Here is a 12,408-nt window from a genome sequence, read left to right as displayed (position 1 = left end):
GCAGATGTTGATGGGACCGGCCGTTGTTGCTGGGGATCAAGCTATCCTCGGCACAAAATATTCCAACAAACACAGGTAGGTCGTGTCAGGCAGGTTGAATTCCATCTGTAGGAAATCAGAGCCAATCTCCTTATCAAAAACCATCCGAGACAGAGCAATAAGCCTGCTAGAAGATGCACTTGCGGCTAGACTAAGGGTGATTGTCGTTCGGGACAGGCCAAGACGGACTCTCCTGGGGAACAATCAGTTGCGAATGAACGGACCATCGAATAATGTTCTGGTCGTTGTTTGTGGATTTGAAAGGACCGGCTGTCGTGAAGCCGGACAGAAAGATCAATGTGCCGAATGATCAGATCGTTGAGGAACTTTGACAGGAGACGGGCTGATTAGTGTACCGAAAGATCAAGCCGTTGGGGGATTTGACAAGACTAGCTGTCGTGAATGCGGACGGAGAGATCAATGTGCCGAATGATCAACCGTTGGGGGATTTGACAGGACCAACTGTTGTTAATGCGGACGGAGAGATCAATGTGCCGAATGATCAAACGTTGGGGGATTTGACAGGACCAACTATCGTGAATGCGGACGGAGAGATCAATTTGCCGAATGATCAAACCGTTGGGGGATTTGACAGGAAGTATCATCAGTATAAATGATTGAATCGTTGAAGTCTGGATGGGAGGATCATTAGTATAAATGATCGAACCGTTGCAGACAAGATGGAAGGATCATCAGTATAAATGATCGAACCGTTGAAGTCTGGATGAGAGGATCATCAATATAAATGATCGAACCGTTGCAGAGAGGATGGAAAGATCATCAGTATAAATGATTGAACCGTTGAAGTCTGGATGGGAGGATCATCAGTATAAATGATCGAACCGTTGCAGACAGGATGGAAGGATCATCAGTATAAATGATCGAACTGTTGAAGTCTGGATGGGAGGATCATCAGTATAAATGATCGAACTGTTGTAGACAGGATGGAAGGATCATCAATATAAATGATCAAACCGTTGAAGTCTGGATGGGAGGATCATCAGTATAAATGATCGAACCGTTGCAGACAGGATGGAAGGATCATCAGTATAAATGATTGAACCGTTGAAGTCTGGATGGGAGGATCATCAGTATAAATGATCAAACCGTTGCAGACATGACAGGAGACGGGCTGATCAGTGTGTAGAATGATCAAGTCGTTGATTTGGTGGAGATAGACGATATGGCTGACCGTCATGGATGATATGGCTGACCGTCGTTGAATGACTGATATGGCTGACCGTCATGGATGATATGGCTGACCATCGTTGAATGACTGATATGGCTGACCGTCATGGATGATATGGCTGACCATCATGGAATGACTGATATGGCTGACCGTCATTGATGATATGGCTGACCGTCATGGATGATATGGCTGACCGTCATTGATGATATGGCTGACCATCGTTGAATGACTGATATGGCTGACCGTCATTGATGATATGGCTGACCATCGTTGAATTGGAAGGGCGGATCACTATACAAATTGATCGTCATCAGGGTTGGACAGGACCGGCTGTCATTGATTTGAACTGGCGGATCACTATACAAATTGATCGAGCCATTGGGGTTGGACAAGACCGGCTGTCGTTGATTTGAACTGGGCAGATCAGTGTGCTGAAAGATCAAGCCGTTGAGAAATTTGACAGAACCCGCTGTCATTGGATTGTTCTGCAGAAGATCGCATCGCAACCCTTGGCAAACAAATGATATGACGGCAACCATGCTGGCCATCTTCCTGCTTTCAACATTTAATACACACAATATGCAAGGGTATGTATAATGTACTGAAAATGTAAATGCAAGCTAAGGGCGGCTCCTAGGAGGACAACGACACCTAAGGACTACCACTGAGCCCCATTACTATACTATTTGTTACTTTTGAGACGCCCACCCAGATTGATAGACGCTGAACGAGCTGGCGTGCCCCAGTTGAAGAAATTGGGCTTGCGTGCCCTTTCTTCGGTGCTTGGGCAGATGTGCCCCAGAGATGCTTTGCTTGGCATTGGGCTGACGTGCTCTTGCTGCTTCAAGAGATTCCACTGCTTGCGGATTACTGATACTAGGGTAGCAATGTAACAATTGCGTTTTCCAGTTTATTGACACTCTTTTATAAGTGTTGAAGAGAATGCAAAAACTAACCACTAATATCTAATTTGCATTGACAAGTGATTTGAATCGACACACAGACGTGCGCACATAAACAGACTCGCCTAGCTCGAATGAAAAGGGAAAAAAGAGCCCCAGGGTATAATGCAAACCCTTAGACACACGGAACATAATGAAATTTTTGGGTATTAATGAGCCAAAAACTCACAACATTCCTTAGACAGGTGAAACTGACACTTGCGAACAATGCAAAAGGTACTAAGACCTGCATGAACAGACAAATTTGGGAAAAACATCCCGAAACGACAATGGATTGAAAAAACTAGAAAAGTGTCACAAAAAGGGACATAAGACGCAAATGATGACACATACAAGCCCGGATTGAAACTGACACCCCCGTGCAGTCACATTAGGTCTGCACGGTATGACAAAACTCAGCAAAAGCCCCTTGAACAGGACTCGAAGGCAGTAGCTGACTGCTATAGATTTGCTGCTCGAATCAAAGAAGCGCGCGTAGGTTTGAGACCAACGCGTAGAACCTTGAACAAACGCGTGCAAACCTCTAACTAACGCGTTTGACTGCAAAGCTGCTGCAGCTGCTAAAAGCAGACTTCGCTGAACTTAGAACAAACTGTGAGCCGTTAGGCCTCGCCAACATTTCGTTCTGTTTGTTATGCTTAAAATCTTTTAAGGCTTTATGCTCAGCTTTGAAATTGAATTAGTAGTTTGCAATAAAACTGAAAGACAAAAGGTTTTCCCCCTTTCAGACGCCTCTCATGCAGCTTGATCTTCGATCCTCTTCGACCTTTGATGTGTACCAAACGTCAACCATGGATCCGATTGATAGATTATGACCGAGTCTCAATGAGAAACTGCCTACGTATCCCAAGCTAGGGAATCAAGTCAAAACGTAGTTCAGGCTAAGGTTCACTCGTGTGTTTTACCTCACCTTTTACGCTCTAACTTTTGCCTAGAATAGCCCATTCGGGTTTTCGATCTAGCGAGCTTTTAAATATTGCCTTTACTTTTGCCTAAACCGCCTTCATAGGTTCTCAGTCTAGCAGACTGCTCTAACTTTTGCTTGAAACTGCCCACCCTTGGGGTTTTCAGCCCAACGAGCTTCTCTCAGGGAAAAGGCTTCTAAATTGATCCATGTTGACCAAGGTATTGATTTGTTGCCGAGGTCGATGACATTTGGCTGTAGCCCCAGATAAGATGGCTTTTGATAGCACAGAGTCCATAGTGTTTCAGTTGACATGCCTCGCTCCAGGCCAATTTTGAACTTTCTAACTTGTGCTTGGCGAAAGGCTGTTCCTGCAAACTTGAACATGGTATGTGGCGTTGGACCTTCTGAGCTTTTGCTTTTTGGCTTAGCATCTGGTAGTAGGGGAATTTGATACTTCTATTATCTCAGGATCAACACCAGGCGTGTCTTTGAGGGACCATGCCAAGATGTCGATGAATTCTTTGAGCCTTTCTGACCAGGCACAATGCTCCTCTGGGTACAGTGTTGAACCAGTTTGAACCATTTGGAGGTCTACTTCATCTTTCAAGTTTATTTGAAAACTATTATTTCAATTTATAGGCTGAGCATGCCTTTCGTCTTCCCTTTCGGCGAGGGAACACATTTCCTTGGGAATGATGCCATCGAAATCTATCCCTTCGTCGTCTAGGTCGACACGGTTTATTCACAAGCCAGCAAAGTACTTAGAAGCAAGATAAAGCATATCATAAAAACCCTCGGGGTTTGCCAAGTACAGCAGACTCGAAACTTGAAACAAATGCTACGATGTGGAGGGCCAAGAGGCACAACCTCCGACTCAGAGCTAGACTAGACAAATGCAAAAGACTCCGTGTCAGATTCAGACAAAATGCCAATGCAAACTAGACGTGGTTTTGAAAATGCAATTGTTAAAAAGCTACCCGTAGCTTCCACAAAAAGAGGTAGGATCCAGCGGGTATCAGGCCCAAACAACAGCACTTCGGCCTCCTCAGCTTCTTCGACCAAACCTACTCGATGCTCCTTTGATCAACGGACCTCAGCCAGTCGGTCCTCTCATTTGCAAGCCCCTTATCACTGTCAAACCAAATGTCGGCAGAGGAAGTCCCAATTGCACAAACAGCAGCTAGCAGGGTGTCCTCAGGCTCGGACGAGATGGGTACATTCAGCTCGGAGCTCGGGTTGATTTGAGTAGGGTTGACTGTTATATGACCATCCAGAGGGTCAGACCCGCGTTGAGGCAAGGAGTCAAAAATGACATTGGGCTTTGGTGGAACTTGAATCGTGCCATCGTCAATAAGATCTTGTATCTCGTGTTGGAGATGATAGCACTTGTCTGTGAGATGGCCAAGCATTTGGTGGAAGGCACAAAAATGGTTGGCATTGCAGTTGGCTGGTAAGACTTTGGGTGGGGAAGTCGGGGTCAAAGGCTTGAGATGCCCGGATTGGAAAAGCTTCTCCATTACTGTAGATAGAGGTGCCTCGAAGACAGAGAAACTCCGGGGTTGGGTTCGAGCTCGGAAGCTTTGAGCGTTTTGAACCTGATTGATATCGGCTGTTGATGGTGGTGGGGTTGTGATGATACCACAATCAACGAGATCTTGAACGACATGTCGAAGCCGGAAGCAAGCATTGGTAGGATGGCCAGGCATCTGATGGTAGGCACAATAGAGGTTATACTTGAAGTTGGGCGATGGATTTTTTGGGTAGAGGAGTTGGATTGAGGGGCTTGATGGAACCAGCATCGAGGAGCTTCTCATAAATTGAGGCCAAAGGTGTAGAGAAGCGTGAGAAAGTCCTTGGTGGGTTTCGGCGAGTGAACTGAGAATCCAAAGCGGAACCCTTGTTTGCTTCGCAGTTGCAACACATTGCCTCATCAATAGGATGCATTCTTTTGCCTTCGGGGCTGAATTCATCACTAAGTATGTCCTCCCCTTTGGCAATGGCTTCGACAAAGGAATCAACATCCTCCTTCGAGTGAGTCTTAGCCTCATGTAATTCAACCAGGTCATTGAACATGTCTCCTGAGCATAGTTTGATTCCGACCGTTGGAGAGTGGTAGGCTTGAGGAGGTTCTTTGACTAGCCCCATATCTGGCTGCGGGGCTGTGGAGGTAACGAGGCCAACGAGTCCCTGGACCATAATCATCTGTTTGTCCATCTTGTGACCTAATTCTTCTACAGCCTTCTTGAGCTCAGCCAGCTCCATTTGTACTGCCATTCTGAATTAATGAACGAGGCAGGTGATATGACCTTGGAAGCAAAGGTGCAACAGCTCTGGCAGATGTTCCCAAGCAGGTTTGGCTCTTCTTTTCGGTACTCTCCGACGATGCAATGGCCTGAAGCTTTGGACAACAAAGTAAGACAAAAGCTCAGTGGTGTTCCTACAGCAAAATGCAATGTACACGTCGTTGTCGGTGTCAACCCTAGACTCTAGAACTAGAGACAAGTCTGTCTCATGATGTTCGAACGCTGCCAGAATCCTCGAAATTCTTTTTGAGGGTGTATCCTTTGAATAGATCAAACTGATCCTAAGAGATGTCAAAACAGACTAAGTCTTCGACTAGTCCCATTTGAAGATTCGACTTTGAATTAGAAACAACTCGGTATTGACGGCTTGACACCTTAATCGGGGTGGCATGAGCAACGCTGTGCTTTAGCCGGGGTGGTTGTAAGTGACAAGGCACTTGTGACCTGAATGATATCAATGTCACGACATCAATACTTTGTGGTTCCTTATTGTCGGTTGAATCCTTAATCGGCCATGAGCCAAGGACTTAATAAGGTTTGATTTCTCAAAGTCTCGCTGATCTAAGGACTTTGAAAAATTAACAACGTGAACGATCGAGATGCACGACTCTTCATCGGGTCTAGCAGCGTCCTAATAAGTATAAGACAGACTCGAAAGAGAGAGACAACCTAGAAGCCGCCCTAAACATGCTCCTACGCAAAACAGAATGTATGTATGTACAGTTCCAGAGACGAGTTTGCCTCACGAGTTTCAGACATTGTTGGAATCCTCAGAATTCTTTTCGGCGATGCGTCCTTGAGTAGATCAACAGATCCTAAAAGAAGTCAAAATAGACTAAATCTTTGGCTAGTCCCTTTTGAAGATTCAACTTCGAACTTGGAACAACTCGGCGTGGATGGCGTGACGCCTTAATCTTGAACACCGTGGTGTATAGTGACAATGCACTTCAACCTAGGTGGCGCCAGTGACACGGCATCACTACTTCGTTGTTCCTTATTGTTGGTTGAATCCTTAATCGGGCATGAGCCAAGGATGTAGTAGATTTTGATTTCCCAAAGTCTCATTGAACTAAGGACTTTGCGATTGACAACGAACATTCGACATAATGAACGACTCCTTAGCGGGTCCAACAACGTCTTAGACAGCGTAAGACAAACGTGAAAGAAAGAACCACCTTAAGCATGCTCCTATGCAAAACAGTGCATGCGATAGAGAAAGCAGTAACACATAGACAGTATATGGGGTTAGATGCAAATAGATCTTAACCTGTAGGTACCTGTCCTAGTTTGGAGAGTTCTAATGCTTTGTATATGCAAAGGCTGGTTTTGGTTTGTAACAGGTTCCTCGACTAGAGCCAAGATATACCTCCCGCTGCCTGCGTAATCGCAGAGCAACAGTCAAACGGTAGAATGACTCATCATCGTCGAAGGTTGTTGGTCATTCGGGGTCCCCGAGCTCTGGTAAACCGTGCCGGATTGCCAAAACGATCCAACGAGGCTTATCCCACATCGATGCAAATGAGAATGCTAAAGAAATTGATTAATGAAATAGAATCGCAAATTTGCAAATGCCTTTTCAAATTTGGCTCTCTTTATTGATCAATACTTAGAAAAAACTACACGAGAGAACAATCGGAAAAGCCCCAGATTGGACGGCCGGACACGAGGTCCAGTTAAATCACCAATCCTTTCTTTAGCAGCGCAAAGCTCACTATTTTGACAGACTTTTGTGGGATTGTTCTCGAGCGTATTAAAATCTAAGTATAGACCAATATTGATTCAGTCCCCAGCGGAGTCGCCACTGTGGGCAGCGTGCCCTTGGAATTTTTGGAATGCAAAACGCAAGGGCCCAAATCGAGGGAGCGCGAGCGGGGAAGCAAGCGCTCGCAAAATACAGAGTCGCCACTCGGGTTTTGAAGGTCCGACACCCAAGGAACCGTATTTCGAAGCACTTGTCAAGCTGTTTGATTTGAAAAAAGTTAAGGAACCAGTCCGTCATAACCATATCTGGGTTCGGGAGCCAAGTTACGAGAGGGAAAGGGTTTTATGGCACCCCTTTTGCCCAATTCGGAGATCGGTCTCTACTTAGGCATTTGCGAAAATATTTGTTTGCGATTCTGTTTGATTAATTAATTCTTTAGCCATTTAGGGCGGGGGAATAGTTTAAGGGATTAAAGCTGTAACATGTTTGCAGGATGTGAATGATAGCATGGATGAGCAGTTAGTATATAGGATGAGAACAGACTGCTGTGGGAGTTTAAACAAACTGGGAGGCCCCTATTTTGGAGTGACATGCGTAGGAAGAAACCAGCATGCACGGAACGAGTCACTAAATGCTGTTTACTCCTGCGCGCACAACCCCAATACATGCGCGCGTCGGTGAACTCAAACCCACAGCTCTTATTCTCAAACCCTCTGGGCCCTGGAAGGACCAGTGCACACCCAGGACAAACCACACAGTTATAAGCAGCATAATATACAGTTTAAACGTTGTAAAGCCCTACAAATTAATAAAACACCCCATAAACAGTGTGGGGACAAAATAATGACCTAAAACTAAGCTACCCATGCAAGGCCACTCATTGGTCAGAGGCATACTATCGCGCGATGGAGCCGTCTGGCGCGCAAGGATGCGCTCTGTCGCGCGATGGAGCCAATCTGGCGCGCGATGGTGCGCCCTGGCGCGCGATGGCCGCGCCCTGGCGCAACCAGACCAGTGCTTGGTTTACACATTTCTGAGTTCTGGGACTGGTCTAGAATGATCCCAGGGGTACTCCAAAATAGCAGAAATGAAAATTAACTACAAACTAGCAGTTTCTACTAAGGAAAGCAGAAAACTGATTTTTATCATGCTTAACAGTGATCTATAACATAAAAAAGCACAAAACAGTAGGAACCAATCCCCACGCGGACCAGCGAGCACAGACTAGGATAGTCGCGCGCGTGAGTGGGTCCGTCACGCGCTGATTCGTACCACGACGGTTTTTGAAACCTTGCCAGCTTTAGGACCAGGACTGGTATTGATTACCAGCCGTGGCCCTGCCAGCCCCCCTCAGGGATCAGAACAGAAAGACATTAGGTATGCTATACCTTTGGTTGAGTTTGAAATGAATTCAAGCTTTGAGGTTTGATTGAGGTGTTTGAAAAGATTGAGGTGGAAGAACGAGCTTTGTTCTTGGATGGTTGAAGTGTGAAAATGGAAGATTGTGAGTGTAATCCTTCTTTGGGCTTAAAATTTGGTAACCCTTTGAAAGAATAACCATGGGGGGTATATATAGGGGGAGATGGTGGATCTGGTTGGTGCCAGGAAAGGAGTTCAGTCAGTCCACGAGGCTGGCTGAGAGTTGCATTGGTGGCCAACTGTCCTCCTTCAGAAAGATTGGTGGTAGGTTGGACCACCGCGCGACGGAGTAAGTCTGTCGCGCGATGGTGCGCCCTGGCGCTCTGTCGGGCGATGGAGTGAGTCAGGCGCGCGATGGTGCGCCCTGGCGCTCTGTCGCGCGATGGAGTGAGTCGGGCGCGCGATGGTGCGCCCCGGCGCGGGATGATTGCGCCCTGGCGCGCATTAGTAGGGTTTTTGGTTTTTGAAGTGGCTTAGGCTAGGTTAGGTTCAAAGGTTTTGCAAACACTCAAAGCTCAAACACGCTATCATTTCCAGGGTGTTCTTGATCCATTTCATCATCGGGGAATCAAAAACCGTAAGTAAACTAATCTGGAAGCCCAGATTGGGGTGTCTACAAACGCAAACCACCGAATCATCTGGCACAAAAAGGACACAAGATACCGTAGGAGAACCAAAGCTGCCTCTTTCAATCAGAGATCATCCACCAATCTAATCAAAGACAGCCATGGAAGCTACCTCTTTCAATCAGAGCACAACCACCAATCTAGTCGATGACAGCTCCTGAAACTACCCCTTTCATTCAGAGCCAAACCACTGATCTAGTCAATGACAGCCGCAAAAGCTACCCTTTTCAATCAGAGCAAGACCCTAATCTATTCACTGATAGCCACGGTCACAACCATACTACGCAAAACAATCAGGCTATAGAAGCACAAAAACTAGGAATTTAAAGAGCTCAACAAAGAGCAAGAGCTATGATTTCACCCAAATTAGTCTACTGACAAATCCAGGCCGACATATAGATCACAATGTAACCCAAATTAGTCTACTGTACAAATCCAAGCTGACATATAGTTTCAACCTGGTGAGGTCTAGTAGGAACTAGAAGATTATGCTAGTAAAATGGTAGTAGCGACCTCTCTGCTATGGATCGGCAAGTGTCACAATACACTAGAATTCAACGCATAGCGAGAACACCTAAAATACCTCCAAACCCATCTCAAAGTCTGAAATTGTATGAACTGAATATAACATAATTAATTGCATGTGAGCACTGAGCATTTATACTATCTGTAAGCTTTACCAGATCTAGCCAGCACACCACCATTTTTGACGTAACTGTCCTCCACCATGCTCAGCTCAGAACCAGAACGGTGAAACTAATGGCTATTAACTGACGCCGGAACTAGGATATGTTCACCAGTGACTGTCACGTCCCGCTATCCCTAGACCCCTTATTAGGGCATTGCAGGACGTGACCGGCCAACAAGGCCTTCTTACATAACCAAATGGGCTCAAGAAAAAGTGCTCTAAATAAAAAATTAACCAAACATTTGCAGAAGCGATTAAGAAAACTTCAGTTAAATTTATAGGGTCTATTAGTAAAAGTAACCATAAACAAGTTTAAGTAAAATGAGCACAACCCATTTGGTCTAGAGTGTCCATACATCAAAAAAATCCACATAAAACCATAAATACAATGACATGAACATCCAAAACCTTTTTTTCTAACATGTATACCTTAATTACATACATCACTTTGCAAAAATAGACACATCTTTGTCCATAAAAGATGTAAGTACAAATCATGCCCAAAATATAAGTCTTCTTTCTACTTCCATTCTATATGCAAAACGACTCCATGAAGCCCAAACTTGCACAAAATATTGCACTTCAAAACATTCGAAGCTATCACACCTCATTGCCTGAAAATGGTAAATAAATCGTCAACTGAAAGCTCAGTGAGTAAAGCTCATACTCTAATTTGGGTTTTAAACATTCAACACACATATAGCACACTAGTTACGAGCATTGAAAAGAAATCCAAAAGATATTTTACATGAAAGCATAGAGTACTCGAACACATTTATTTAGCCAATACAGCCAAGCTTACCACATACATATACACACATGACACATATCGGGATCCCGGCCGATTATTGGTACCCATCGGCAAGGGCACATACCTGGATATTATGAAACCCTCCAGGAAGGCACATACTGGATATTGTAGAACCCTCCAGAAAGGCACATAATGCTGGCTATTATAGAACCCACCAGCGGGCACATACGGTAAAGCAAGGGACATGACATACATACTTCGTAAAACAAAACTTGTAACATACATACTTCGAACATCTTAGGAAATACATTAAGGAATATTTTCATTATAACATAACACTCAAAACACTTAGACATATCACTTCATAACATAGAAAACCAAGTCACTTCATAGAAAAGAGAGTTCATAAAATTTCCCATTTCAAAGTATGAGGTTACTCACATTCCTTTGCACTTCAAGTAAACATCAACTTGTATCCCTTATATCCTTCTCTTGTTCACCAAATGCTACATATGTATATGAACATACATCATTTACACAAAGAACTCATTAAACGATGCACATGCATGATTCCCTAAAAAAAATGACAAGTTAACCATGACCTGCTCAGACAATTCTTGAGGATAAACCACAATGAACTAGGTCTCAAAAATTTGAACACATAAAGGGGACTCATATGCACATGGTATCAAATTTTCTTGAGAATTTACGTGGCCAAGAACTTCCCTTACAAATTAGAAGAATAAGGAACAAAACTGCAGAATTCAGCACAGTCCAAAACAGAACGCAGCTTAGTAAACGAATTGTTTAAAATTATTCTCTTTGCGTTTTACTCTAACTGTTTGACACAATACACTAGACACATATGGGTACCTCAAATAAAAATTTCAGAAAATAATGTGATGAGAAACTAGGTCAAACACATACCAAAAATTGAAGGCCAAAACAGAGATTTAGCAGTAGTAGTAAAACAAAGTGCAGTCTAGTGCGAGATTTTTCTAGACTTCGTTTTAAGGAATATTAATTCCAAATTTTTACACAACATTTTAGACTCATTGAGGAACATCCCATAAAAATTTCGTAATTTTTGAAGATGATTTACTATGTCTAAAAATTCGTGGCTTAGGGTACAAAACCCAGTAAATTTCTGACAGATTTTTCACAAACCCTCTTTCATCAAAACTAGGGTTTATTTCTCTTCTTTACCAACTAAAACTTAACATATACATCCAACAACCATTGTTCTATCATGATTGAAGCAAAATACCTTGATCTCAAAGATGTATACACAATTTTACATATATATATATATATATATATATATATGCACATTCATAAAGAATTAAGTCAATACATGGAAACTCACCAAATTCTAGGTTTATATTATGGCTTGAGAGATTCCAATACTTGGCTAAAAGATGAACTTAAGACTTAATCTTGCTCTTGGTACTTGATTTCTCCTTAGATTGAAGCCCTAGAAGTGTATGACATGAAGGTTTCTAGAGTTCTTGAAATAAAAAGAGAGAGAGAGAGAGAGAGAGAGAGAGAGAGAGAGAGAGACCGTATATGAGAGGAGAAGAAGGGCTGGTTTTTATCTCACTTTTAGGGTAAAATAATCCTATGAGGTGTGGTGTACAATACTCCATGTGTCACATTATATAACTTTGTGTAATTACAATTATTGCTCACATGAAATTTCTAGTCACATAGATGCACATAACACATAAATAATATACATGACATAATGCGAACATAGTTTGTGTATCACTTAGTACATAGAGGACACGTAAGCTCTTAATACGACATAACTTATCACCTAAGA

At 43.6% G+C, this 12,408-nt stretch overlaps 1 long non-coding RNA gene across 1 annotated transcript; it reads right to left on the bottom strand.

Annotated features, from left to right (window-relative positions):
- Positions 1-10,226: 10,226 nt before the first annotated feature.
- On the bottom strand, positions 10,227-12,112 carry LOC131333340 (uncharacterized). Its single transcript, XR_009201777.1, has 3 exons — positions 11,941-12,112; positions 11,028-11,092; positions 10,227-10,449 (listed from the first exon to the last, which is right to left on the bottom strand). It is a non-coding gene; the product is annotated as an uncharacterized LOC131333340 (long non-coding RNA).
- Between the last annotated feature and the right edge of the window lie 296 nt (positions 12,113-12,408).

This window comes from Rhododendron vialii, chromosome 7a (genome assembly GCF_030253575.1).
Source record: "Rhododendron vialii isolate Sample 1 chromosome 7a, ASM3025357v1".
Classification (NCBI taxonomy): domain Eukaryota; kingdom Viridiplantae; phylum Streptophyta; class Magnoliopsida; order Ericales; family Ericaceae; genus Rhododendron; species Rhododendron vialii.
The sequence above is the reverse complement of the archived record's forward strand: the minus strand, read 5'-3'. Positions and strand labels throughout refer to the sequence as shown.